Source organism: Somniosus microcephalus, unplaced genomic scaffold (genome assembly GCF_052327205.1).
Source record: "Somniosus microcephalus isolate GS21.2 unplaced genomic scaffold, FLI_Smic_1.0 unresolved_chr3, whole genome shotgun sequence".
Lineage (NCBI taxonomy): Eukaryota > Metazoa > Chordata > Chondrichthyes > Squaliformes > Somniosidae > Somniosus > Somniosus microcephalus.
In genome coordinates, this window is record NW_028225181.1 from 56,496,497 (window position 1) to 56,522,413 (window position 25,917).

At 46.9% G+C, this 25,917-nt stretch overlaps 4 non-coding genes across 4 annotated transcripts; all 4 read left to right on the forward strand.

Moving 5' to 3' along the window:
* Window positions 1-13,812: 13,812 nt before the first annotated feature.
* On the forward strand, window positions 13,813-13,894 carry trnal-aag (transfer RNA leucine (anticodon AAG)). The gene has a single exon. It is a non-coding gene; the product is annotated as a tRNA-Leu (tRNA).
* Window positions 13,895-19,808: 5,914 nt separating this feature from the next.
* On the forward strand, window positions 19,809-19,890 carry trnal-aag (transfer RNA leucine (anticodon AAG)). Its single transcript has one exon. It is a non-coding gene; the product is annotated as a tRNA-Leu (tRNA).
* Window positions 19,891-21,799: 1,909 nt separating this feature from the next.
* trnal-aag (transfer RNA leucine (anticodon AAG)) lies at window positions 21,800-21,881 on the forward strand. Its single transcript has one exon. It is a non-coding gene; the product is annotated as a tRNA-Leu (tRNA).
* A 1,924-nt stretch (window positions 21,882-23,805) lies between these two features.
* Window positions 23,806-23,887, forward strand: trnal-aag (transfer RNA leucine (anticodon AAG)). The gene has a single exon. It is a non-coding gene; the product is annotated as a tRNA-Leu (tRNA).
* The last annotated feature ends 2,030 nt before the right edge of the window (window positions 23,888-25,917 follow it).

Consider the following 25,917-nt stretch of genomic DNA (forward strand, 5'->3'; position numbering starts at 1 on the left):
TCATTCAGTTGCTATTGACAGGCAGATCTGATTCGCAGAGTTTCCTTTGGTCCGTACATTGGCCTAAGCCGCGCACCGAACACTGCAAACACCGTCACCCAACCAACTGAATTCAGACCGTTCACTCACTCGTCTCCACACCTGCTGCCTCTCAGTCATTCAGGTATACACCATTTTTCTTTCTCCCATTTCTTGCAACATATCGACCGCTGTCACTCTCGCACCCACCATCTCTCCGTCGCTTCCCCGTTCGCTCTTCCGAACTTGCCGGTTGAACAGCACCTCCCATTTGCTCCTGTGCTGCAATCCGATTAATTGAACACGAGTATCTTTTTTTCAATCTAACCAATCCAGACAGCGAAAGTTACATTCTGACATGGTTAAGAGAAGATGCATTCTGCAAAAGAAAAGGGTGGGGGAGGGGATCTGGACTCTGACTTCAGGATGAGAGTCAGATGTGTTTTTCATACCATCAGTCTGAGGAAGATGTGATCAGGAGGGCAAATTTTTTCTATTGTTCTCTCCTCTTATAGTTACGATAAATTTCAGGCTCAATGCGTCAGGTTTTTTTTATCACACTTTATGCTTTACTTACAGCAACTTCCTTCTTGCAATAAACACTAGAAACTGCAACACAACTTTCAAAACACTTTATTCGCACCAACATAAGCTGCAAATGCTGCAAACTTGCAGCAGCCTTGGCCTTCCCCTTTCTCTCAACGCATCCTGCAGCGCCGCGTCGCCAGCACCAGATGGTGCTCTTGGCCTTTACACAAACGGGAATACCATCACACAAAACGGAACACCGTTACACAACACGGAGAACCTTTACACAACAGGAAACACATTACTCAATAGCGGACATCTTTACAAAGGACACAAAATCTCTAAACAACAGGGAGAATCTGTACACAACAGCGACCATCTTTACACAAGAGGGAACAATTTTATATAACAGGGAACATTATTACACTACAGGGAATTTCTTTACACAGCAGGACGCACCTTCATGCAAGTCTCTCTCTTCATCTCAGTCTCCGTTTCCCTCGCTGTCTACCCCCCTCTCGGTTTCTCTCGCAGTCTCGGTTTTCCCTCAGTCTCTGTCTCTGCCTCGTGTTATTCGGAATGTCTGTCTGTCTCTTTCTCTTTGGTATCCGCAGTGTCTTTCTCTGTCGCTCCCTTTGTGTGGCCAGAAAGACCCTTGCCGGTTTTTTGTGTGTCATTTTTTGTCCGTCCCATTGTCGGTGGTGTAATACTGAGTGTCCTTGTGACATTGTGCAGCCAAGTTAGCCTGCAAACTCGGCTGCTGCGGGGTCCGGGTCTCTGGGCGGATTGAGGGCCGTTCTATAGTTTTCAACACAGCCTGGATGCTGAAATTTGTCTCGCAAACACACAGCACTGTGGGGCATCGGAACCTGAGCACCAGCCGGGATCCCACACCAGCCGGCAGCAGAGTGGCGCAGCGGAAGCGTGCTGGGCCCATAACCCAGAGGTCGATGGATCGAAACCATCCTCTGCTAGTTGCGTTCTTATTTACACCAGCAATAAATTCCTCTATTACTAGCCACAATCAAACGCATTTATTTTTATCACACTTTACTTACACCAACTTCCTGCTTGCAATACACAACAGGGATAAATTATGAATGAAATTTACAATGGGTGTGTTCCAGCAAACATCTATTTATTAGAGTTGCCCTGTGAAGACGTAGCTTCTTCTGATCTACTGGGTTGCATCAGAAGTGAGTTTGCCGTCCACGAATTTAATTTCCTCTTGTTTCCCCTGTTATTTGCAAGACCATGCCACATTTCAATCACCAGGTAATAGTTTCAAATTCCGTAACGTTTGGATGTGGTAGCGTGGCCGAGCGGTCTAAGGCGCTCGACTAAGGCTCCAGTTTCTTCGGGGGCGTGGGTTCGAATCCCACCGCTGCCAGATATTGCGACATTAATAAATTTCGTCGCTGCAGTAAACCGTGCAGGGATGCAGGTTTTGTGTCACCTTTTCATTCAGTTGCTATTGACAGGCAGATCTGATTCGCAGAGTTTCCTCTGGTCCGTACATTGGCCTAAGCCGCGCACCGAACACTGCAAACACCGTCACCCAACCAACTGAATTCAGACCGTTCACTCACTCGTCTACCACACCTGCTGCCTCTCAGTCATTCAGGTATACACCATTTTTCTTTCTCCCATTTCTTGCAACCTATCGACCGCTGTCACTCTCGCACCCACCATCTCTCCGTCGCTTCCCCGTTCGCTCTTCCGAACTTGCCGGTTGAACAGCACCTCCCATTTGCTCCTGTGCTGCAATCCGATTAATTGAACACGAGTATCTTTTTTTCAATCTAACCAATCCAGACAGCGAAAGTTACATTCTGACATGGGTAAGAGAAGATGCATTCTGCAAAAGAAAAGGGTGGGGGAGGGGATCTGGACTCTGACTTCAGGATGAGAGTCAGATGTGTTTTTCATACCATCAGTCTGAGGAAGATGTGATCAGGAGGGCAAATTTTTTCTATTGTTCTCTCCTCTTATAGTTACGATAAATTTCAGGCTCAATGCGTCAGGTTTTTTTTATCACACTTTATGCTTTACTTACAGCAACTTCCTTCTTGCAATAAACACTAGAAACTGCAACACAACTTTCAAAACACTTTATTCGCACCAACATAAGCTGCAAATGCTGCAAACTTGCAGCAGCCTTGGCCTTCCCCTTTCTCTCAACGCATCCTGCAGCGCCGCGTCGCCAGCACCAGATGGTGCTCTTGGCCTTTACACAAACGGGAATACCATCACACAAAACGGAACACCGTTACACAACACGGAGAACCTTTACACAACAGGAAACACATTACTCAATAGCGGACATCTTTACAAAGGACACAAAATCTCTAAACAACAGGGAGAATCTGTACACAACAGCGACCATCTTTACACAAGAGGGAACAATTTTATATAACAGGGAACATTATTACACTACAGGGAATTTCTTTACACAGCAGGACGCACCTTCATGCAAGTCTCTCTCTTCATCTCAGTCTCCGTTTCCCTCGCTGTCTACCCCCCTCTCGGTTTCTCTCGCAGTCTCGGTTTTCCCTCAGTCTCTGTCTCTGCCTCGTGTTATTCGGAATGTCTGTCTGTCTCTTTCTCTTTGGTATCCGCAGTGTCTTTCTCTGTCGCTCCCTTTGTGTGGCCAGAAAGACCCTTGCCGGTTTTTTGTGTGTCATTTTTTGTCCGTCCCATTGTCGGTGGTGTAATACTGAGTGTCCTTGTGACATTGTGCAGCCAAGTTAGCCTGCAAACTCGGCTGCTGCGGGGTCCGGGTCTCTGGGCGGATTGAGGGCCGTTCTATAGTTTTCAACACAGCCTGGATGCTGAAATTTGTCTCGCAAACACACAGCACTGTGGGGCATCGGAACCTGAGCACCAGCCGGGATCCCACACCAGCCGGCAGCAGAGTGGCGCAGCGGAAGCGTGCTGGGCCCATAACCCAGAGGTCGATGGATCGAAACCATCCTCTGCTAGTTGCGTTCTTATTTACACCAGCAATAAATTCCTCTATTACTAGCCACAATCAAACGCATTTATTTTTATCACACTTTACTTACACCAGCTTCCTGCTTGCAATACACAACAGGGATAAATTATGAATGAAATTTACAATGGGTGTGTTCCAGCAAACATCTATTTATTAGAGTTGCCCTGTGAAGACGTAGCTTCTTCTGATCTACTGGGTTGCATCAGAAGTGAGTTTGCCGTCCACGAATTTAATTTCCTCTTGTTTCCCCTGTTATTTGCAAGACCATGCCACATTTCAATCACCAGGTAATAGTTTCAAATTCCGTAACGTTTGGATGTGGTAGCGTGGCCGAGCGGTCTAAGGCGCTCGACTAAGGCTCCAGTCTCTTCGGGGGCGTGGGTTCGAATGCCAGATATTGCGACATTAATAAATTTCGTCGCTGCAGTAAACCATGCAGGTTTTGTGTCACCTTTTCATTCAGTTGCTATTGACAGGCAGATCTGATTCGCAGAGTTTCCTCTGGTCCGTACATTGGCCTAAGCCGCGCACCGAACACTGCAAACACCGTCACCCAACCAACTGAATTCAGACCGTTCACTCACTCGTCTCCACACCTGCTGCCTCTCCAGTCATTCAGGTATACACCATTTTTCTTTCTCCCATTTCTTGCAACCTATCGACCGCTGTCACTCTCGCACCCACCATCTCTCCGTCGCTTCCCCGTTCGCTCTTCCGAACTTGCCGGTTGAACAGCACCTCCCATTTGCTCCTGTGCTGCAATCCGATTAATTGAACACGAGTATCTTTTTTTCAATCTAACCAATCCAGACAGCGAAAGTTACATTCTGACATGGTTAAGAGAAGATGCATTCTGCAAAAGAAAAGGGTGGGGGAGGGGATCTGGACTCTGACTTCAGGATGAGAGTCAGATGTGTTTTTCATACCATCAGTCTGAGGAAGATGTGATCAGGAGGGCAAATTTTTTCTATTGTTCTCTCCTCTTATAGTTACGATAAATTTCAGGCTGAATGCGTCAGGTTTTTTTTTATCACACTTTATGCTTTACTTACAGCAACTTCCTTCTTGCAATAAACACTAGAAACTGCAACACAACTTTCAAAACACTTTATTCGCACCAACATAAGCTGCAAATGCTGCAAACTTGCAGCAGCCTTGGCCTTCCCCTTTCTCTCAACGCATCCTGCAGCGCCGCGTCGCCAGCACCAGATGGTGCTCTTGGCCTTTACACAAACGGGAATACCATCACACAAAACGGAACACCGTTACACAACACGGAGAACCTTTACACAACAGGAAACACATTACTCAATAGCGGACATCTTTACAAAGGACACAAAATCTCTAAACAACAGGGAGAATCTGTACACAACAGCGACCATCTTTACACAAGAGGGAACAATTTTATATAACAGGGAACATTATTACACTACAGGGAATTTCTTTACACAGCAGGACGCACCTTCATGCAAGTCTCTCTCTTCATCTCAGTCTCCGTTTCCCTCGCTGTCTACCCCCCTCTCGGTTTCTCTCGCAGTCTCGGTTTTCCCTCAGTCTCTGTCTCTGCCTCGTGCTATTCGGAATGTCTGTCTGTCTCTTTCTCTTTGGTATCCGCAGTGTCTTTCTCTGTCGCTCCCTTTGTGTGGCCAGAAAGACCCTTGCCGGTTTTTTGTGTGTCATTTTTTGTCCGTCCCATTGTCGGTGGTGTAATACTGAGTGTCCTTGTGACATTGTGCAGCCAAGTTAGCCTGCAAACTCGGCTACTGCGGGGTCCGGGTCTCTGGGCGGATTGAGGGCCGTTCTATAGTTTTCAACACAGCCTGGATGCTGAAATTTGTCTCGCAAACACACAGCACTGTGGGGCATCGGAACCTGAGCACCAGCCGGGATCCCACACCAGCCGGCAGCAGAGTGGCGCAGCGGAAGCGTGCTGGGCCCATAACCCAGAGGTCGATGGATCGAAACCATCCTCTGCTAGTTGCGTTCTTATTTACACCAGCCACAATCAAACGCATTTATTTTTATCACACTTTACTTACACCAACTTCCTGCTTGCAATACACAACAGGGATAAATTATGAATGAAATTTACAATGGGTGTGTTCCAGCAAACATCTATTTATTAGAGTTGCCCTGTGAAGACGTAGCTTCTTCTGATCTACTGGGTTGCATCAGAAGTGAGTTTGCCGTCCACGAATTTAATTTCCTCTTGTTTCCCCTGTTATTTGCAAGACCATGCCACATTTCAATCACCAGGTAATAGTTTCAAATTCCGTAACGTTTGGATGTGGTAGCGTGGCCGAGCGGTCTAAGGCGCTCGACTAAGGCTCCAGTTTCTTCGGGGGCGTGGGTTCGAATCCCACCGCTGCCAGATTTTGCGACATTAATAAATTTCGTCGCTGCAGTAAACCGTGCAGGGATGCAGGTTTTGTGTCACCTTTTCATTCAGTTGCTATTGACAGGCAGATCTGATTCGCAGAGTTTCCTCTGGTCCGTACATTGGCCTAAGCCGCGCACCGAACACTGCAAACACCGTCACCCAACCAACTGAATTCAGACCGTTCACTCACTCGTCTCCACACCTGCTGCCTCTCAGTCATTCAGGTATACACCATTTTTCTTTCTCCCATTTCTTGCAACATATCGACCGCTGTCACTCTCGCACCCACCATCTCTCCGTCGCTTCCCCGTTCGCTCTTCCGAACTTGCCGGTTGAACAGCACCTCCCATTTGCTCCTGTGCTGCAATCCGATTAATTGAACACGAGTATCTTTTTTTCAATCTAACCAATCCAGACAGCGAAAGTTACATTCTGACATGGTTAAGAGAAGATGCATTCTGCAAAAGAAAAGGGTGGGGGAGGGGATCTGGACTCTGACTTCAGGATGAGAGTCAGATGTGTTTTTCATACCATCAGTCTGAGGAAGATGTGATCAGGAGGGCAAATTTTTTCTATTGTTCTCTCCTCTTATAGTTACGATAAATTTCAGGCTCAATGCGTCAGGTTTTTTTTATCACACTTTATGCTTTACTTACAGCAACTTCCTTCTTGCAATAAACACTAGAAACTGCAACACAACTTTCAAAACACTTTATTCGCACCAACATAAGCTGCAAATGCTGCAAACTTGCAGCAGCCTTGGCCTTCCCCTTTCTCTCAACGCATCCTGCAGCGCCGCGTCGCCAGCACCAGATGGTGCTCTTGGCCTTTACACAAACGGGAATACCATCACACAAAACGGAACACCGTTACACAACACGGAGAACCTTTACACAACAGGAAACACATTACTCAATAGCGGACATCTTTACAAAGGACACAAAATCTCTAAACAACAGGGAGAATCTGTACACAACAGCGACCATCTTTACACAAGAGGGAACAATTTTATATAACAGGGAACATTATTACACTACAGGGAATTTCTTTACACAGCAGGACGCACCTTCATGCAAGTCTCTCTCTTCATCTCAGTCTCCGTTTCCCTCGCTGTCTACCCCCCTCTCGGTTTCTCTCGCAGTCTCGGTTTTCCCTCAGTCTCTGTCTCTGCCTCGTGTTATTCGGAATGTCTGTCTGTCTCTTTCTCTTTGGTATCCGCAGTGTCTTTCTCTGTCCCTCCCTTTGTGTGGCCAGAAAGACCCTTGCCGGTTTTTTGTGTGTCATTTTTTGTCCGTCCCATTGTCGGTGGTGTAATACTGAGTGTCCTTGTGACATTGTGCAGCCAAGTTAGCCTGCAAACTCGGCTGCTGCGGGGTCCGGGTCTCTGGGCGGATTGAGGGCCGTTCTATAGTTTTCAACACAGCCTGGATGCTGAAATTTGTCTCGCAAACACACAGCACTGTGGGGCATCGGAACCTGAGCACCAGCCGGGATCCCACACCAGCCGGCAGCAGAGTGGCGCAGCGGAAGCGTGCTGGGCCCATAACCCAGAGGTCGATGGATCGAAACCATCCTCTGCTAGTTGCGTTCTTATTTACACCAGCAATAAATTCCTCTATTACTAGCCACAATCAAACGCATTTATTTTTATCACACTTTACTTACACCAACTTCCTGCTTGCAATACACAACAGGGATAAATTATGAATGAAATTTACAATGGGTGTGTTCCAGCAAACATCTATTTATTAGAGTTGCCCTGTGAAGACGTAGCTTCTTCTGATCTACTGGGTTGCATCAGAAGTGAGTTTGCCGTCCACGAATTTAATTTCCTCTTGTTTCCCCTGTTATTTGCAAGACCATGCCACATTTCAATCACCAGGTAATAGTTTCAAATTCCGTAACGTTTGGATGTGGTAGCGTGGCGCTCCACTAAGGCTCCAGTCTCTTCGGGGGCGTGGGTTCGAATCCCACCGCTGCCAGATATTGCGACATTAATAAATTTCGTCGCTGCAGTAAACCGTGCAGGGATGCAGGTTTTGTGTCACCTTTTCATTCAGTTGCTATTGACAGGCAGATCTGATTCGCAGAGTTTCCTCTGGTCCGTACATTGGCCTAAGCCGCGCACCGAACACTGCAAACACCGTCACCCAACCAACTGAATTCAGACCGTTCACTCACTCGTCTACCACACCTGCTGCCTCTCAGTCATTCAGGTATACACCATTTTTCTTGCAACCTATCGACCGCTGTCACTCTCGCACCCACCATCTCTCCGTCGCTTCCCCGTTCGCTCTTCCGAACTTGCCGGTTGAACAGCACCTCCCATTTGCTCCTGTGCTGCAATCCGATTAATTGAACACGAGTATCTTTTTTTCAATCTAACCAATCCAGACAGCGAAAGTTACATTCTGACATGGTTAAGAGAAGATGCATTCTGCAAAAGAAAAGGGTGGGGGAGGGGATCTGGACTCTGACTTCAGGATGAGAGTCAGATGTGTTTTTCATACCATCAGTCTGAGGAAGATGTGATCAGGAGGGCAAATTTTTTCTATTGTTCTCTCCTCTTATAGTTACGATAAATTTCAGGCTCAATGCGTCAGGTTTTTTTTATCACACTTTATGCTTTACTTACAGCAACTTCCTTCTTGCAATAAACACTAGAAACTGCAACACAACTTTCAAAACACTTTATTCGCACCAACATAAGCTGCAAATGCTGCAAACTTGCAGCAGCCTTGGCCTTCCCCTTTCTCTCAACGCATCCTGCAGCGCCGCGTCGCCAGCACCAGATGGTGCTCTTGGCCTTTACACAAACGGGAATACCATCACACAAAACGGAACACCGTTACACAACACGGAGAACCTTTACACAACAGGAAACACATTACTCAATAGCGGACATCTTTACAAAGGACACAAAATCTCTAAACAACAGGGAGAATCTGTACACAACAGCGACCATCTTTACACAAGAGGGAACAATTTTATATAACAGGGAACATTATTACACTACAGGGAATTTCTTTACACAGCAGGACGCACCTTCATGCAAGTCTCTCTCTTCATCTCAGTCTCCGTTTCCCTCGCTGTCTACCCCCCTCTCGGTTTCTCTCGCAGTCTCGGTTTTCCCTCAGTCTCTGTCTCTGCCTCGTGTTATTCGGAATGTCTGTCTGTCTCTTTCTCTTTGGTATCCGCAGTGTCTTTCTCTGTCCCTCCCTTTGTGTGGCCAGAAAGACCCTTGCCGGTTTTTTGTGTGTCATTTTTTGTCCGTCCCATTGTCGGTGGTGTAATACTGAGTGTCCTTGTGACATTGTGCAGCCAAGTTAGCCTGCAAACTCGGCTGCTGCGGGGTCCGGGTCTCTGGGCGGATTGAGGGCCGTTCTATAGTTTTCAACACAGCCTGGATGCTGAAATTTGTCTCGCAAACACACAGCACTGTGGGGCATCGGAACCTGAGCACCAGCCGGGATCCCACACCAGCCGGCAGCAGAGTGGCGCAGCGGAAGCGTGCTGGGCCCATAACCCAGAGGTCGATGGATCGAAACCATCCTCTGCTAGTTGCGTTCTTATTTACACCAGCAATAAATTCCTCTATTACTAGCCACAATCAAACGCATTTATTTTTATCACACTTTACTTACACCAACTTCCTGCTTGCAATACACAACAGGGATAAATTATGAATGAAATTTACAATGGGTGTGTTCCAGCAAACATCTATTTATTAGAGTTGCCCTGTGAAGACGTAGCTTCTTCTGATCTACTGGGTTGCATCAGAAGTGAGTTTGCCGTCCACGAATTTAATTTCCTCTTGTTTCCCCTGTTATTTGCAAGACCATGCCACATTTCAATCACCAGGTAATAGTTTCAAATTCCGTAACGTTTGGATGTGGTAGCGTGGCCGAGCGGTCTAAGGCGCTCCACTAAGGCTCCAGTCTCTTCGGGGGCGTGGGTTCGAATCCCACCGCTGCCAGATATTGCGACATTAATAAATTTCGTCGCTGCAGTAAACCGTGCAGGGATGCAGGTTTTGTGTCACCTTTTCATTCAGTTGCTATTGACAGGCAGATCTGATTCGCAGAGTTTCCTCTGGTCCGTACATTGGCCTAAGCCGCGCACCGAACACTGCAAACACCGTCACCCAACCAACTGAATTCAGACCGTTCACTCACTCGTCTACCACACCTGCTGCCTCTCAGTCATTCAGGTATACACCATTTTTCTTTCTCCCATTTCTTGCAACCTATCGACCGCTGTCACTCTCGCACCCACCATCTCTCCGTCGCTTCCCCGTTCGCTCTTCCGAACTTGCCGGTTGAACAGCACCTCCCATTTGCTCCTGTGCTGCAATCCGATTAATTGAACACGAGTATCTTTTTTTCAATCTAACCAATCCAGACAGCGAAAGTTACATTCTGACATGGTTAAGAGAAGATGCATTCTGCAAAAGAAAAGGGTGGGGGAGGGGATCTGGACTCTGACTTCAGGATGAGAGTCAGATGTGTTTTTCATACCATCAGTCTGAGGAAGATGTGATCAGGAGGGCAAATTTTTTCTATTGTTCTCTCCTCTTATAGTTACGATAAATTTCAGGCTCAATGCGTCAGGTTTTTTTTATCACACTTTATGCTTTACTTACAGCAACTTCCTTCTTGCAATAAACACTAGAAACTGCAACACAACTTTCAAAACACTTTATTCGCACCAACATAAGCTGCAAATGCTGCAAACTTGCAGCAGCCTTGGCCTTCCCCTTTCTCTCAACGCATCCTGCAGCGCCGCGTCGCCAGCACCAGATGGTGCTCTTGGCCTTTACACAAACGGGAATACCATCACACAAAACGGAACACCGTTACACAACACGGAGAACCTTTACACAACAGGAAACACATTACTCAATAGCGGACATCTTTACAAAGGACACAAAATCTCTAAACAACAGGGAGAATCTGTACACAACAGCGACCATCTTTACACAAGAGGGAACAATTTTATATAACAGGGAACATTATTACACTACAGGGAATTTCTTTACACAGCAGGACGCACCTTCATGCAAGTCTCTCTCTTCATCTCAGTCTCCGTTTCCCTCGCTGTCTACCCCCCTCTCGGTTTCTCTCGCAGTCTCGGTTTTCCCTCAGTCTCTGTCTCTGCCTCGTGTTATTCGGAATGTCTGTCTGTCTCTTTCTCTTTGGTATCCGCAGTGTCTTTCTCTGTCCCTCCCTTTGTGTGGCCAGAAAGACCCTTGCCGGTTTTTTGTGTGTCATTTTTTGTCCGTCCCATTGTCGGTGGTGTAATACTGAGTGTCCTTGTGACATTGTGCAGCCAAGTTAGCCTGCAAACTCGGCTGCTGCGGGGTCCGGGTCTCTGGGCGGATTGAGGGCCGTTCTATAGTTTTCAACACAGCCTGGATGCTGAAATTTGTCTCGCAAACACACAGCACTGTGGGGCATCGGAACCTGAGCACCAGCCGGGATCCCACACCAGCCGGCAGCAGAGTGGCGCAGCGGAAGCGTGCTGGGCCCATAACCCAGAGGTCGATGGATCGAAACCATCCTCTGCTAGTTGCGTTCTTATTTACACCAGCAATAAATTCCTCTATTACTAGCCACAATCAAACGCATTTATTTTTATCACACTTTACTTACACCAACTTCCTGCTTGCAATACACAACAGGGATAAATTATGAATGAAATTTACAATGGGTGTGTTCCAGCAAACATCTATTTATTAGAGTTGCCCTGTGAAGACGTAGCTTCTTCTGATCTACTGGGTTGCATCAGAAGTGAGTTTGCCGTCCACGAATTTAATTTCCTCTTGTTTCCCCTGTTATTTGCAAGACCATGCCACATTTCAATCACCAGGTAATAGTTTCAAATTCCGTAACGTTTGGATGTGGTAGCGTGGCGCTCGACTAAGGCTCCAGTCTCTTCGGGGGCGTGGGTTCGAATCCCACCGCTGCCAGATATTGCGACATTAATAAATTTCGTCGCTGCAGTAAACCGTGCAGGGATGCAGGTTTTGTGTCACCTTTTCATTCAGTTGCTATTGACAGGCAGATCTGATTCGCAGAGTTTCCTCTGGTCCGTACATTGGCCTAAGCCGCGCACCGAACACTGCAAACACCGTCACCCAACCAACTGAATTCAGACCGTTCACTCACTCGTCTACCACACCTGCTGCCTCTCAGTCATTCAGGTATACACCATTTTTCTTTCTCCCATTTCTTGCAACCTATCGACCGCTGTCACTCTCGCACCCACCATCTCTCCGTCGCTTCCCCGTTCGCTCTTCCGAACTTGCCGGTTGAACAGCACCTCCCATTTGCTCCTGTGCTGCAATCCGATTAATTGAACACGAGTATCTTTTTTTCAATCTAACCAATCCAGACAGCGAAAGTTACATTCTGACATGGTTAAGAGAAGATGCATTCTGCAAAAGAAAAGGGTGGGGGAGGGGATCTGGACTCTGACTTGAGGATGAGAGTCAGATGTGTTTTTCATACCATCAGTCTGAGGAAGATGTGATCAGGAGGGCAAATTTTTTCTATTGTTCTCTCCTCTTATAGTTACGATAAATTTCAGGCTCAATGCGTCAGGTTTTTTTTATCACACTTTATGCTTTACTTACAGCAACTTCCTTCTTGCAATAAACACTAGAAACTGCAACACAACTTTCAAAACACTTTATTCGCACCAACATAAGCTGCAAATGCTGCAAACTTGCAGCAGCCTTGGCCTTCCCCTTTCTCTCAACGCATCCTGCAGCGCCGCGTCGCCAGCACCAGATGGTGCTCTTGGCCTTTACACAAACGGGAATACCATCACACAAAACGGAACACCGTTACACAACACGGAGAACCTTTACACAACAGGAAACACATTACTCAATAGCGGACATCTTTACAAAGGACACAAAATCTCTAAACAACAGGGAGAATCTGTACACAACAGCGACCATCTTTACACAAGAGGGAACAATTTTATATAACAGGGAACATTATTACACTACAGGGAATTTCTTTACACAGCAGGACGCACCTTCATGCAAGTCTCTCTCTTCATCTCAGTCTCCGTTTCCCTCGCTGTCTACCCCCCTCTCGGTTTCTCTCGCAGTCTCGGTTTTCCCTCAGTCTCTGTCTCTGCCTCGTGTTATTCGGAATGTCTGTCTGTCTCTTTCTCTTTGGTATCCGCAGTGTCTTTCTCTGTCCCTCCCTTTGTGTGGCCAGAAAGACCCTTGCCGGTTTTTTGTGTGTCATTTTTTGTCCGTCCCATTGTCGGTGGTGTAATACTGAGTGTCCTTGTGACATTGTGCAGCCAAGTTAGCCTGCAAACTCGGCTGCTGCGGGGTCCGGGTCTCTGGGCGGATTGAGGGCCGTTCTATAGTTTTCAACACAGCCTGGATGCTGAAATTTGTCTCGCAAACACACAGCACTGTGGGGCATCGGAACCTGAGCACCAGCCGGGATCCCACAACAGCCGGCAGCAGAGTGGCGCAGCGGAAGCGTGCTGGGCCCATAACCCAGAGGTCGATGGATCGAAACCATCCTCTGCTAGTTGCGTTCTTATTTACACCAGCAATAAATTCCTCTATTACTAGCCACAATCAAACGCATTTATTTTTATCACACTTTACTTACACCAACTTCCTGCTTGCAATACACAACAGGGATAAATTATGAATGAAATTTACAATGGGTGTGTTCCAGCAAACATCTATTTATTAGAGTTGCCCTGTGAAGACGTAGCTTCTTCTGATCTACTGGGTTGCATCAGAAGTGAGTTTGCCGTCCACGAATTTAATTTCCTCTTGTTTCCCGTTATTTGCAAGACCATGCCACATTTCAATCACCAGGTAATAGTTTCAAATTCCGTAACGTTTGGATGTGGTAGCGTGGCCGAGCGGTCTAAGGCGCTGGACTAAGGCTCCAGTCTCTTCGGGGGCGTGGGTTCGAATCCCACCGCTGCCAGATATTGCGACATTAATAAATTTCGTCGCTGCAGTAAACCGTGCAGGGATGCAGGTTTTGTGTCACCTTTTCATTCAGTTGCTATTGACAGGCAGATCTGATTCGCAGAGTTTCCTCTGGTCCGTACATTGGCCTGAGCCGCGCACCGAACACTACAAACACCGTCACCCAACCAACTGAATACAGACCGTTCACTCACTCGTCTCCACACCTGCTGCCTCTCAGTTATTCAGGTATACACCATTTTTCTTTCTCCCATTTCTTGCAATCTATCGACCGCTGTCACTCTCGCACCCACCATCTCTCCGTCGCTTCCCCGTTCGCTCTTCCGAACTTGCCGGTTGAACAGCACCTCCCATTTGCTCCTGTGCTGCAATCCGATTAATTGAACACGAGTATCTTTTTTTCAATCTAACCAATCCAGACAGCGAAAGTTACATTCTGACATGGTTAAGAGAAGATGCATTCTGCAAAAGAAAAGTGTGGGGGAGGGGACCTGGACTCTGACTTCAGGATGAGAGTCAGATGTGTTTTTCATACCATCAGTCTGAGGAAGATGTGATCAGGAGGGCATCTTTTTTCTATTGTTCTCTCCTCTTATAGTTAAGATAAATTTCAGGCTCAATGCGTCAGGTTTTTTTTATCACACTTTATGCTTTACTTACAGCAACTTCCTTCTTGCAATAAACACTAGAAACTGCAACACAACTTTCAAAACACTTTATTCGCACCAACATAAGCTGCAAATGCTGCAAACTTGCAGCAGCCTTGGCCTTCCCCTTTCTCTCAACGCATCCTGCAGCGCCGCGTCGCCAGCACCAGATGGTGCTCTTGGCCTTTACACAAACGGGAATACCATCACACAAAACGGAACACCGTTACACAACACGGAGAACCTTAACACAACAGGAAACACATTATTCAATAGCGGACATCTTTACAAAGGACACAAAATCTCTAAACAACAGGGAGAATCTGTACACAACAGCGACCATCTTTACACAAGAGGGAACAATTTTATATAACAGGGTACATTTTTACACTACAGGGAATTTCTTTACACAGCAGAACGCACTTTCATGCAAGTCTCTCTCTTCATCTCAGTCTCCGTTTCCCTGGCTGTCTACTTCCCTCTCGGTTTCTCTCGCAGTCTCGGTTTTCCCTCAGTCTCTGTCTCTGCCTCGCGTTATTCGGAATGTCTGTCTGTCTCTTTCTCTTTGGTATCCGCAGTGTCTTTCTCTGTCCCTCCCTTTGTGTGGCCAGAAAGACCCTTGCCGGTTTTTTGTGTGTCATTTTTTGTCCGTCCCATTGTCGGTGGTGCAATACTGAGTGTCCTTGTGACATTGTGCAGCCAAGTTAGCCTGCAAACTCGGCTGCTGCGGGGTCCGGGTCTCTGGGCGGATTGAGGGCCGTTCTATAGTTTTCAACACAGCCTGGATGCTGAAATGTGTCTCGCTAACACACAGCACTGTGGGGCATCGGAACCTGAGCACCAGCCGGGATCCCACACCAGCCGGCAGCAGAGTGGCGCAGCGGAAGCGTGCTGGGTCCATAACCCAGAGGTCGATGAATCGAAACCATCCTCTGCTAGTTGCGTTCTTATTTACACCAGCAATAAATTCCTCTATTGCTAGCCACAATCAAACGCATTTATTTTTGTCACACTTTACTTACACCAACTTCCTGCTTGCAATACACAACAGGGATAAATTATGAATGAAATTTACAATGGGTGTGTTCCAGCAAACATCTATTTATTAGAGTTGCCCTGTGAAGACGTAGCTTCTTCTGATCTACTGGGTTGCATCAGAAGTGAGTTTGCCGTCCACGAATTTAATTTCCTCTTGTTTCCCCTGTTATTTGCAAGAACATGCCACATTTCAATCACCAGGTAATAGTTTCAAATTCCGCAACGTTTGGATGTGGTAGCGTGGCCGAGCGGTCTAAGCCGCTGGACTAAGGCTCCAGTCTCTTCGGGGGCGTGGGTTCGAATCCCACCGCTGCCAGATATTGCGACATTAATAAATTACGTCGCTGCAGTAAACCATGCCGGTTTTGTGTCACCTTTTCATTCAGTTGCTATTGACAGGCAGATCTGATTCGCAGAGTTTCCTCTGGTCCGTACATTGGTCTGAGCCGCGCACCGAACACTACAAACACCGTCACCCAACCAACTGAATTCAGACCGTTCACTCACTCGTTTCCACACCTTGCTGCCTTTCAGGTATACACCATTTCTCTTTCTCCCATTTCTTGCAATCTATCGAACGCTGTCACTCTCGCACCCACCATCTCTCCGTCGCTTCCCCGTTCGCTCTTCCGAACTTGCCGGTTGAACAGCACCTCCCATTTGCTCCTGTGCTGCCATCCGATTAATTGAACACGAGTATCTTTTTTCAATCTAACCAATTCAGACAGCGAAAGTTACATTCTGACATGGTTAAGAGAAGATGCATTCTGCAAAAGAAAAGGGTGGGGGAGGGGATCTGGACTCTGACTTCAGGATGAGAGTCAGATGTGTTTTTCATACCATCAGTCTGAGGATGATGTGATCAGGAGGGCAACTTTTTTCTATTGTTCTCTCCTCTTATAGTTAAGATAAATTTCAGGCTCAATGCGTCAGGTTTTTTTTATCACACTTTATGCTTTACTTACAGCAACTTCCTTCTTGCAATAAACACTAGAAACTGCAACACAACTTTCAAAACACTTTATTCGCACCAACATAAGCTGCAAATGCTGCAAACTTGCAGCAGCCTTGGCCTTCCCCTTTCTCTCAACGCATCCTGCAGCGCCGCGTCGCCAGCACCAGATGGTGCTCTTGGCCTTTACACAAACGGGAATACCATCACACAAAACGGAACACCGTTACACAACACGGAGAACCTTAACACAACAGGAAACACATTATTCAATAGCGGACATCTTTACAAAGGACACAAAATCTCTAAACAACAGGGAGAATCTGTACACAACAGCGACCATCTTTACACAAGAGGGAACAATTTTATATAACAGGGAACATTTTTACACTACAGGGAATTTCTTTACACAGCAGAACGCACTTTCATGCAAGTCTCTCTCTTCATCTCAGTCTCCGTTTCCCTGGCTGTCTACCTCCCTCTCGGTTTCTCTCGCAGTCTCGGTTTTCCCTCAGTCTCTGTCTCTGCCTCGCGTTATTCGGAATGTCTATCTGTCTCTTTCTCTTTGGTATCCGCAGTGTCTTTCTCTGTCCCTCCCTTTGTGTGGCCAGAAAGACCCTTGCCGGTTTTTTGTGTGTCATTTTTTGTCCGTCCCATTGTCGGTGGTGTCATACTGAGTGTCCTTGTGACATTGTGCAGCCAAGTTAGCCTGCAAACTCGGCTGCTGCGGGGTCCGGGTCTCTGGGCGGATTGAGGGCCGTTCGATAGTTTTCAACACAGCCTGGATGCTGAAATGTGTCTCGCTAACACACAGCACTGTGGGGCATCGGAAACAGAGCACCAGCCGGGATCCCACACCAGCCGGCAGCAGAGTGGCGCAGCGGAAGCGTGCTGGGCCCATAACCCAGAGGTCGATGGATCGAAACCATTCTCTGCTAGTTGCGTTCTTATTTACACCAGCAATAAATTCCTCTATTGCTAGCCACAATCAAACGCATTTATTTTTGTCACACTTTACTTACACCAACTTCCTGCTTGCAATACACAACAGGGATAAATTATGAATGAAATTTACAATGGGTGTGTTCCAGCAAACATCTATTTATTAGAGTTGCCCTGTGAAGACGTAGCTTCTTCTGATCTACTGGGTTGCATCAGAAGTGAGTTTGCCGTCCACGAATTTAATTTCCTCTTGTTTCCCCTGTTATTTGCAAGACCATGCCACATTTCAATCACCAGGTAATTGTTTCAAATTCCGCAACGTTTGGATGTGGTAGCGTGGCCGAGCGGTCTAAGGCGCTGGACTAAGGCTCCAGTCTCTTCGGGGGCGTGGGTTCGAATCCAACCGCTGCCAGATATTGCGACATTAATAAATTTCGTCGCTGCAGTAAACCATGCCGGTTTTGTGTCACCTTTTCATTCAGTTGCTATTGACAGGCAGATCTGATTCGCAGAGTTTCCTCTGGTCCGTACATTGGCCTGAGCCGCGCACCGAACACTGCAAACACCGTCACCCAACCAACTGAATTCAGACCGTTCACTCACTCGTCTCCACACCTTGCTGCCTCTCAGTTATTCAGGTATACACCATTTCTCTTTCTCCCATTTCTTGCAATCTATCGACCGCTGTCACTCTCGCACCCACCATCTCTCCGTCGCTTCCCCGTTCGCTCTTCCGAACTTGCCGGTTGAACAGCACCTCCCATTTGCTCCTGTGCTGCCATCCGATTAATTGAACACGAGTATCTTTTTTTCAATCTAACCAATTCAGACAGCGAAAGTTACATTCTGACATGGTTAAGAGAAGATGCATTCTGCAAAAGAAAAGTGTGGGGGAGGGGATCTGGACTCTGACTTCAGGATGAGAGTCAGATGTGTTTTTCATACCATCAGTCTGAGGAAGATGTGATCAGGAGGGCAACTTTTTTCTATTGTTCTGTCCTCTTATAGTTAAGATAAATTTCAGGCTCAATGCGTCAGGTTTTTTTTTATCACACTTTATGCTTTACTTACAGCAACTTCCTTCTTGCAATAAACACTAGAAACTGCAACACAACTTTCAAAACACTTTATTCGCACCAACATAAGCTGCAAATGCTGCAAACTTGCAGCAGCCTTGGCCTTCCCCTTTCTCTCAACGCATCCTGCAGCGCCGCGTCGCCAGCACCAGATGGTGCTCTTGGTCTTTACACAAACGGGAATACCATCACACAAAACGGAACACCGTTACACAACACGGAGAACCTTAACACAACAGGAAACACATTATTCAATAGCGGACATCTTTACAAAGGACACAAAATCTCTAAACAACAGGGAGAATCTGTACACAACAGCGACCATCTTTACACAAGAGGGAACAATTTTATATAACAGGGAACATTTTTACACTACAGGGAATTTCTTTACACAGCAGAACGCACTTTCATGCAAGTCTCTCTCTTCATCTCAGTCTCCGTTTCCCTGGCTGTCTACTTCCCTCTCGGTTTCTCTCGCAGTCTCGGTTTTCCCTCAGTCTCTGTCTCTGCCTCGCGTTATTCGGAATGTCTGTCTGTCTCTTTCTCTTTGGTATCCGCAGTGTCTTTCTCTGTCCCTCCCTTTGTGTGGCCAGAAAGACCCTTGCCGGTTTTTTGTGTGTCATTTTTTGTCCGTCCCATTGTCGGTGGTGCAATACTGAGTGTCCTTGTGACATTGTGCAGCCAAGTTAGCCTGCAAACTCGGCTGCTGCGGGGTCCGGGTCTCTGGGCGGATTGAGGGCCGTTCTATAGTTTTCAACACAGCCTGGATGCTGAAATGTGTCTCGCTAACACACAGCACTGTGGGGCATCGGAACCTGAGCACCAGCCGGGATCCCACACCAGCCGGCAGCAGAGTGGCGCAGCGGAAGCGTGCTGGGCCCATAACCCAGAGGTCGATGGATCGAAACCATCCTCTGCTAGTTGCGTTCTTATTTACACCAGCAATAAATTCCTCTATTGCTAGCCACAATCAAACGCATTTATTTTTGTCACACTTTACTTACACCAACTTCCTGCTTGCAATACACAACAGGGATAAATTATGAATGAAATTTACAATGGGTGTGTTCCAGCAAACATCTATTTATTAGAGTTGCCCTGTGAAGACGTAGCTTCTTCTGATCTACTGGGTTGCATCAGAAGTGAGTTTGCCGTCCACGAATTTAATTTCCTCTTGTTTCCCCTGTTATTTGCAAGACCATGCCACATTTCAATCACCAGGTAATAGTTTCAAATTCCGCAACGTTTGGATGTGGTAGCGTGGCCGAGCGGTCTAAGGCGCTGGACTAAGGCTCCAGTCTCTTCGGGGGCGTGGGTTCGAATCCCACCGCTGCCAGATATTGCCACATTAATAAATTTCGTCGCTGCAGTAAACCATGCCGGTTTTGTGTCACCTTTTCATTCAGTTGCTATTGACAGGCAGATCTGATTCGCAGAGTTTCCTCTGGTCCGTACATTGGCCTGAGCCGAACACTGCAAACACCGTCACCCAACCAACTGAATTCAGACCGTTCACTCACTCGTCTCCACACCTGCTGCCTCTCAGTTATTCAGGTATACACCATTTTTCTTTCTCCCATTTCTTGCAATCTATCGACCGCTGTCACTCTCGCACCCACCATCTCTCCGTCGCTTCCCCGTTCGCTCTTCCGAACTTGCCGGTTGAACAGCACCTCCCATTTGCTCCTGTGCTGCAATCCGATTAATTGAACACGAGTATCTTTTTTTCAATCTAACCAATCCAGACAGCGAAAGTTACATTCTGACATGGTTAAGAGAAGATGCATTCTGCAAAAGAAAAGGCTGGGGGAGGGGATCTGGACTCTGACTTCAGGATGAGAGTCAGATGTGTTTTTCATACCATCAGTCTGAGGAAGATGTGATCAGGAGGGCAAATTTTTTCTATTGTTCTCTCCTCTTATAGTTACGATAAATTTCAGGCTCAATGCGTCAGGTTTTTTTTATCACACTTTATGCTTTACTTACAGCAACTTCCTTCTTGCAATAAACACTAGAAACTGCAACACAACTTTCAAAACACTTTATTCGCACCAACATAAGCTGCAAATGCTGCAAACTTGCAGCAGCCTTGGCCTTCCCCTTTCTCTCAACGCATCCTGCAGCGCCGCGTCGCCAGCACCAGATGGTGCTCTTGGCCTTTACACAAACGGGAATACCATCACACAAAGCGGAACACCGTTACACAACACGGAGAACCTTAACACAACAGGAAACACATTATTCAATAGCGGACATCTTTACAAAGGACACAAAATCTCTAAACAACAGGGAGAATCTGTACACAACAGCGACCATCTTTACACAAGAGGGAACAATTTTATATAACAGGGAACATTTTTACACTACAGGGAATTTCTTTACACAGCAGAACGTACGTTCATGCAAGTCTCTCTCTTCATCTCAGTCTCCGTTTCCCTGGCTGTGTGCATCCCTCTCCGTTTCTCTCGCAGTCTCGGTTTTCCCTCAGTCTCTGTCTCTGCCTCGCGTTATTCGGAATGTCTGTCTGTCTCTTTCTCTTTGGTATCCGCAGTGCCTTTCTCTGTCCGTCCCTTTGTGTGGCCAGAAAGACCCTTGCCGGTTTTTTCTGTGTCATTTTTTGTCCGTCCCATTGTCGGTGGTGTAATACTGAGTGTCCTTGTGACATTGTGCAGCCAAGTTAGCCTGCAAACTCGGCTGCTGCGGGGTCCGGGTCTCTGGGCGGATTGAGGGCCGTTCTATAGTTTTCAACACAGCCTGGATGCTGAAATGTGTCTCGCTAACACACAGCACTGTGGGGCATCGGAACCTGAGCACCAGCCGGGATTCCACACCAGCCGGCAGCAGAGTGGCGCAGCGGAAGCGTGCTGGGCCCATAACCCAGAGGTCGATGGATCGAAACCATCCTCTGCTAGTTGCGTTCTTATTTACACCAGCAATAAATTCCTCTATTGCTAGCCACAATCAAACGCATTTATTTTTGTCACACTTTACTTACACCAACTTCCTGCTTGCAATACACAACAGGGATAAATTATGAATGAAATTTACAATGGGTGTGTTCCAGCAAACATCTATTTATTAGAGTTGCCCTGTGAAGACGTAGCTTCTTCTGATCTACTGGGTTGCATCAGAAGTGAGTTTGCCGTCCACGAATTTAATTTCCTCTTGTTTCCCCTGTTATTTGCAAGACCATGCCACATTTCAATCACCAGGTAATAGTTTCAAATTCCGCAACGTTTGGATGTGGTAGCGTGGCCGAGCGGTCTAAGGCGCTGGACTAAGGCTCCAGTCTCTCCGGGGGCGTGGGTTCGAATCCCACCGCTGCCAGATATTGCGACGTTAATAAATTTCGTCGCTGCAGTAAACCGTGCAGGGATGCCGGTTTTGTGTCACCTTTTCATTCAGTTGCTATTGACAGGCAGATCTGATTCGCAGAGTTTCCTCTGGTCCGTGCATTGGCCTGAGCCGCGCACCGAACACTGCAAACACCGTCACCCAACCAACTGAATTCAGACCGTTCACTCACTCGTCTCCACACCTGCTGCCTCTCAGTTATTCAGGTATACACCATTTTTCTTTCTCCCATTTCTTGCAATCTATCGACCGCTGTCACTCTCGCAGCCACCATCTCTCCGTCGCTTCCCCGTTCGCTCTTCCGAACTTGCCGGTTGAACAGCACCTCCCATTTGCTCCTGTGCTGCAATCCGATTAATTGAACACGAGTATCTTTTTTTCAATCTAACCAATCCAGACAGCGAAAGTTACATTCTGACATGGTTAAGAGAAGATGCATTCTGCAAAAGAAAAGGCTGGGGGAGGGGATCTGGACTCTGACTTCAGGATGAGAGTCAGATGTGTTTTTCATACCATCAGTCTGAGGAAGATGTGATCAGGAGGGCTAATTTTTTCTATTGTTCTCTCCTCTTATAGTTACGATAAATTTCAGGCTCAATGCGTCAGGTTTTTTTATCACACTTTATGCTTTACTTACAGCAACTTCCTTCTTGCAATAAACACTAGAAACTGCAACACAACTTTCAAAACACTTTATTCGCACCAACATAAGCTGCAAATGCTGCAAACTTGCAGCAGCCTTGGCCTTCCCCTTTCTCTCAACGCATCCTGCAGCGCCGCGTCGCCAGCACCAGATGGTGCTCTTGGCCTTTACACAAACGGGAATACCATCACACAAAGCGGAACAGCGTTACACAACACGGAGAACCTTAACACAACAGGAAACACATTATTCAATAGCGGACATCTTTACAAAGGACACAAAATCTCTAAACAACAGGGAGAATCTGTACACAACAGCGACCATCTTTACACAAGAGGGAACAATTTTATATAACAGGGAACATTTTTACACTACAGGGAATTTCTTTACACAGCAGAACGTACTTTCATGCAAGTCTCTCTCTTCATCTCAGTCTCCGTTTCCCTGGCTGTCTACATCCCTCTCCGTTTCTCTCGCAGTCTCGGTTTTCCCTCAGTCTCTGTCTCTGCCTCGCGTTATTCGGAATGTCTGTCTGTCTCTTTCTCTTTGGTATCCGCAGTGTCTTTCTCTGTCCCTCCCTTTGTGTGGCCAGAAAGACCCTTGCCGGTTTTTTGTGTGTCATTTTTTGTCCGTCCCATTGTCGGTGGTGTAATACTGAGTGTCCTTGTGACATTGTGCAGCCAAGTTAGCCTGCAAACTCGGCTGCTGCGGGGTCCGGGTCTCTGGGCGGATTGAGGGCCGTTCTATAGTTTTCAACACAGCCTGGATGCTGAAATGTGTCTCGCTAACACACAGCACCGTGGGGCATCGGAATCTGAGCACCAGCCGGGATCCCACACCAGCCGGCAGCAGAGTGGCGCAGCGGAAGCGTGCTGGGCCCATAACCCAGAGGTCGATGGATCGAAACCATCCTCTGCTAGTTGCGTTCTTATTTACACCAGCAATAAATTCCTCTATTGCTAGCCACAATCAAACGCATTTATTTTTTATCACACTTTACTTACACCAACTTCCTGCTTGCAATACACAACAGGGATAAATTATGAATGAAATTTACAATGGGTGTGTTCCAGCAAACATCTATTTATTAGAGTTGCCCTGTGAAAACGTAGCTTCTTCTGATCTACTGGGTTGCATCAGAAGTGAGTTTGCCGTCCACGAATTTAATTTCCTCTTGTTTCCCCTGTTATTTGCAAGACCATGCCACATTTCAATCACCAGGTAATAGTTTCAAATTCCGCAACGTTTGGATGTGGTAGCGTGGCCGAGCGGTCTAAGGCGCTGGACTAAGGCTCCAGTCTCTTCGGGGGCGTGGGTTCGAATCCCACCGCTGCCAGATATTGCGACGTTAATAAATTTCGTCGCTGCAGTAAACCGTGCAGGGATGCCGGTTTTGTGTCACCTTTTCATTCAGTTGCTATTGACAGGCAGATCTGATTCGCAGAGATTCCTCTGGTCCGTACATTGGCCTGAGCCGCGCACCGAACACTGCAAACACCGTCACCCAACCAACTGAATTCAGTCCGTTCACTCACTCGTCTCCACACCTGCTGCCTCTCAGTTATTCAGGTATACACCATTTTTCTTTCTCCCATTTCTTGCAATCTATCGACCGCTGTCACTCTCGCACCCACCATCTCTCCGTCGCTTCCCCGTTCGCTCTTCCGAACTTGCCGGTTGAACAGCACCTCCCATTTGCTCCTGTGCTGCAATCCGATTAATTGAACACGAGTATCTTTTTTTCAATCTAACCAATCCAGACAGCGAAAGTTACATTCTGACATGGTTAAGAGAAGATGCATTCTGCAAAAGAAAAGGCTGGGGGAGGGGATCTGGACTCTGACTTCAGGATGAGAGTCAGATGTGTTTTTCATACCATCAGTCTGAGGAAGATGTGATCAGGAGGGCTAATTTTTTCTATTGTTCTCTCCTCTTATAGTTACGATAAATTTCAGGCTCAATGCGTCAGGTTTTTTTATCACACTTTATGCTTTACTTACAGCAACTTCCTTCTTGCAATAAACACTAGAAACTGCAACACAACTTTCAAAACACTTTATTCGCACCAACATAAGCTGCAAATGCTGCAAACTTGCAGCAGCCTTGGCCTTCCCCTTTCTCTCAACGCATCCTGCAGCGCCGCGTCGCCAGCACCAGATGGTGCTCTTGGCCTTTACACAAACGGGAATACCATCACACAAAACGGAACACCGTTACACAACACGGAGAACCTTAACACAACAGGAAACACATTATTCAATAGCGGACATCTTTACAAAGGACACAAAATCTCTAAACAACAGGGAGAATCTGTACACAACAGCGACCATCTTTACACAAGAGGGAACAATTTTATATAACAGGGAACATTTTTACACTACAGGGAATTTCTTTACACAGCAGAACGCACTTTCATGCAAGTCTCTCTCTTCATCTCAGTCTCCGTTTCCCTGGCTGTCTACCTCCCTCTCGGTTTCTCTCGCAGTCTCGGTTTTCCCTCAGTCTCTGTCTCTGCCTCGCGTTATTCGGAATGTCTATCTGTCTCTTTCTCTTTGGTATCCGCAGTGTCTTTCTCTGTCCCTCCCTTTGTGTGGCCAGAAAGACCCTTGCCGGTTTTTTGTGTGTCATTTTTTGTCCGTCCCATTGTCGGTGGTGTAATACTGAGTGTCCTTGTGACATTGTGCAGCCAAGTTAGCCTGCAAACTCGGCTGCTGCGGGGTCCGGGTCTCTGGGCGGATTGAGGGCCGTTCGATAGTTTTCAACACAGCCTGGATGCTGAAATGTGTCTCGCTAACACACAGCACTGTGGGGCATCGGAAACAGAGCACCAGCCGGGATCCCACACCAGCCGGCAGCAGAGTGGCGCAGCGGAAGCGTGCTGGGCCCATAACCCAGAGGTCGATGGATCGAAACCATTCTCTGCTAGTTGCGTTCTTATTTACACCAGCAATAAATTCCTCTATTGCTAGCCACAATCAAACGCATTTATTTTTGTCACACTTTACTTACACCAACTTCCTGCTTGCAATACACAACAGGGATAAATTATGAATGAAATTTACAATGGGTGTGTTCCAGCAAACATCTATTTATTAGAGTTGCCCTGTGAAGACGTAGCTTCTTCTGATCTACTGGGTTGCATCAGAAGTGAGTTTGCCGTCCACGAATTTAATTTCCTCTTGTTTCCCCTGTTATTTGCAAGACCATGCCACATTTCAATCACCAGGTAATTGTTTCAAATTCCGCAACGTTTGGATGTGGTAGCGTGGCCGAGCGGTCTAAGGCGCTGGACTAAGGCTCCAGTCTCTTCGGGGGCGTGGGTTCGAATCCAACCGCTGCCAGATATTGCGACATTAATAAATTTCG